This window comes from Apteryx mantelli, chromosome Z (genome assembly GCF_036417845.1).
Source record: "Apteryx mantelli isolate bAptMan1 chromosome Z, bAptMan1.hap1, whole genome shotgun sequence".
Lineage (NCBI taxonomy): Eukaryota > Metazoa > Chordata > Aves > Apterygiformes > Apterygidae > Apteryx > Apteryx mantelli.
In genome coordinates this window covers 22,196,917-22,200,767 of record NC_090020.1, presented here as the reverse complement: position 1 = coordinate 22,200,767, position 3,851 = coordinate 22,196,917, and the positions used below count along the sequence as shown (strand labels likewise).

General features: G+C 38.2%; 1 non-coding gene across 1 annotated transcript; it reads left to right on the top strand.

The window, feature by feature from the left end:
• The first annotated feature begins 298 nt into the window (after positions 1 to 298).
• On the top strand, positions 299 to 370 carry TRNAH-GUG (transfer RNA histidin (anticodon GUG)). Its single transcript has one exon. It is a non-coding gene; the product is annotated as a tRNA-His (tRNA).
• The last annotated feature ends 3,481 nt before the right edge of the window (positions 371 to 3,851 follow it).

Below are 3,851 nucleotides of genomic sequence, written 5' to 3'. Positions count from 1 at the left end.
CAGTAATGAAATAGGAAAAAAAAAAGTTCTCTCTGAAAAGATTTGGGGGACAGGAGAGGCATTATTATAGCTCTCTTGAGCCTGTTTTTAGGCAATCATGATAAGCACGGGTCATTAATAGAAGGGAAAACTAAGTCTGGAAGCAATTTTGAGGAGATTGTAATGTGCAACTGCTTGTAAAAGTGTTTGGAATCAGCTGCTGCTGAAACAGTGCAAACTGTAGGTGGCACTGCTTGTACAAAATTTTGGACAGCAGCTGGGGAAAAAACTGTCACTTTTCACAGATTTCAGTTAGCTTGCCGTGATCGTATAGTGGTTAGTACTCTGCGTTGTGGCCGCAGCAACCTCGGTTCGAATCCGAGTCACGGCAGGAGAAGATGCATGTTTTGAAGAAATGTAATTACAGATTACATATCAAAAATAGCCTATTAATGTTGTCTCATAGTAATATGAGAAATAATTAGAAACTGTAGCTTTCACAGGAAGGTTTTGCTAAGCTAGTATGTGACACTAGTATTAGTTTGGTAATGCTGTTACAAGTGTGATTTTTTTATTTAAATGTTTATGGATATTGTGATAAACACTGGCATAGTTAGCATGTAATTTTTATTAATTACAGCTACTTCAGATCTGCACTGAGCAGTGAAGTCTGTTTGGTTTTGATCTTTGCCAGTATACACACATACACACACACACACACACACACACACACACATAAATGTATATGTGTATACATATATAAATGCATGTACATATAAATATGTATATATATATATGTACACTAATAAAGCTATCAGCCTGAATTGCTTGGAAATATGACAGTGCTAGATGTGGAAATCCTACTTAACTAGGCTTAAACTGCTGTTAGCAGGAGGATTTTACTGGTGACAGACAAGAGGAACTGTCACTTACCAGTGTTTCCAGGAAACCCTTTGTTTCTGTGATAGGAACTGTACGTAATTTAACTGTCCTACATCATGGAGGAAAACAAGCTCAGATTCTCATAATGAAGACATCTAAAATGACCATTTCAATTTTATAAATTACACTACAGTAATTAATGGCAGTTTGTGTAATGGATGATAAATTAACAATAAAATTATGCAGTGGGTAACAACTAGATAAAAGCTCATTATTATGCAGTTTGTTTGATTATTTGGATGCCACTTTATGGAGTTTCTGGTAATTGGTCTTTTAAATGCATAAGGAGTTAATTCAAGAGCAAGCACTATTTTCCTCTCACTTTTGTATTTGCATTTGCTGTGACATCAGTCCTGTACGTAACTGATTATGTCTTGGCCAGGCTCAGACAGATTCAATCTTCATACAGTGGGCCCCGCTTTTCACAGAGGTGCTTTTCTCTCTGGAACAAGGCAGAAACTTTATTTGCCCTCCTACCTGGTGAGAAAATGAAGCAAAACTCACTTTGCATCACTGCCAGGAAAACATAAGCCTCGCAGCCCTGCAATCTTGGGAAAGCCAGCTGAGGTCACACCCCTGGAGCCTGCAGACTTGGGCGTCCCAATGTCAGCATGGTGGGCTGGCTGACTCCTGACATCCTTCAACTTCCCTCAGACTCAAGACTCTTTCTCTTGTATTGCTCATAAATATCTGGCTATTTTCCTCTTGACTGGAAAGTCCTCCTATGTCTTAGTGTCTAAATGTCACTCAGCCTTTTAGGAGAATATCAGAGCAATTAGCTCTTGCCTTCTTCATCTAATTGGTAAGATAGATGTGACTGATTTCCCCAAAGAAAGCAATTAAAAACCATGTTCTAGCCTAAAAGAGAGGAAGCTGATCTTTCGTACTCTGTTCCTGCTGCAATCTCACAGAAATGTCATCTGCTGTGTTAGATTTTATAAACTCCAAAGATTCCTTTGCTGAATATCAAAACAACACTTCACAGGCACATATATTTTTAAAACATCCTAGTGACTAAAGTCCTAGAACTGAAGTCCAAAAACTGCCACGCCAGAAACTGCTCTGCTCCTGCATTATCCTGAGGATGCCAAAACTCTCCAGGTTCACCCCTGCCTAGGCTTCAAAGCTCTCTGCTACCTACTTATATATACCCCCCTATCCAGTGCTTATCTGAAGCTAAAGATTGGAAAAGTTGTATTACCTTATTACAAGCTATAGTAACACTGATGATTCTGACAAGTTTTGATAGGATACTAAAAATGTTCTTTTTTTAATCATGAGCTACCTGAAAGAGTGGTTGTTCCACTTCCTTTGGATGCCTTTTTATATAGGATGCTGATAACCCAAAGTTCAGTGCTAGAACTATAAAGTGATAGCAGTAATATTGTAGGCAGATAAGCAAATCTTTCCTACCAACTCCCCTTGCAGTTATTTATGTTTTCCCCATAAGAAAATCAAAACTAAAACCTGACTGAATATTGGAATATAAACATAATAAGGTAGGTGGCTCCCAGCGTTCTGTTTCCTGAGCAGATATTTATGACTTTTCCCAACTCATTAGGGAAAAAGAAAAAAAAAGAGTACAAAACACTTTCCAAGGAGAGCAGGATTGCAGAGCAGGAAACTCAGACATATAGTCCTGGAACCAATTTTGAATCTTGAATTGCACCAAGAATTGCCTGTATTTTTATGAAATATGTGGCGCTTCATTTTTAGCAGATATGTCCAGATAACTTTTTTTCAGTTGGAAACTATGATTTACTAATAATATGTTGAAAATATGTTGAAAATATTAACAAGGATCTGATTTTACATGAACCTTCCATTGAAGCTCTGAAGCACCGGAAGCGCTGAAATTTTTGGCTAAGAACACTTTGACAGCCAGAGGGAAGAGTTCGCTTTTGCAGCCTTCTCTGTCTTTAAGAAGCAAGCTAATCCGGTGGGAACTAAAGAAGAATAATATTTTTAAAATGAGATGGGAAGAGAGAGTGGTTGTCCCTCCCAGCAGTTCTTCTATGTCCTTCTATGCCTGCAACTGTTTTCATGCATGACACATTTTGTGCAGAATGTAAAAACTTTAAGACATAGACCTGTCTATCTTCATATCCCTAACCTGCCTAATTCACATTTTGGCACTGAAACTAATGGAATATACCCACCAATGTTTCTTGGGAAGACAGATATATTTCTTGTTATTGTTCTTTAACATTAGCTTTTGATTAAGGTTAAAACTGTAAGTGGTTTTAAGTTATGGGGAAAAACACGTAGCTGTTGAAGAGGGAACACTGAACAGAAAGATAACTTGAAAGAGGAATTGAAGCTAATGTAGACTTCTTTTCTCTTCCTTAATTTTTCATGAATACAGCAGAGTTGTCTATACCCTGTCTGACATTCATATCACGTGTTGAGCAGGGTAGAAAGCAGTGGCTGTTTGAATCTGCAGTCATCAAATCAAATTAATTCTGTTTTTCATTCTCTTTACACGCCTGAAGCTTGTATTAAATATTTTATAGGTTCCCCCTGAAAACCTTTCAAGGGGCCCTGGTCAAGACGACTCTTTGAAAGGAGATTTTCTGTAGTAAAGAGAACTCCTGAAAGCTTAAATAGCTGGTTGTGCTTTAGAAAAGAATGTTAGGAATTCATTTCACAGGTGGGATGATTTTACGCCTGGAAATTCAGCTCTGAGTTTACAGGGCATTATTGCAGGATGGGTAGGAACCAGGAAAAATTTGGCAGAGAGGGGATATTCCTGAGCCTGTTGTGCAAACATAAGTGCATAAACAATGCCTGATACTGCCATTCCGCAGCTTTTTCCATCATCTGTTTTCAGTGTTTCTTAAAAGAAAACCTGTATTGCTCTCTAAATAAAACGGTGTGGCTGCTCCAGCAGTTCCTCACAGCAATAGAGAGCGCTGCACTGAAACATATTT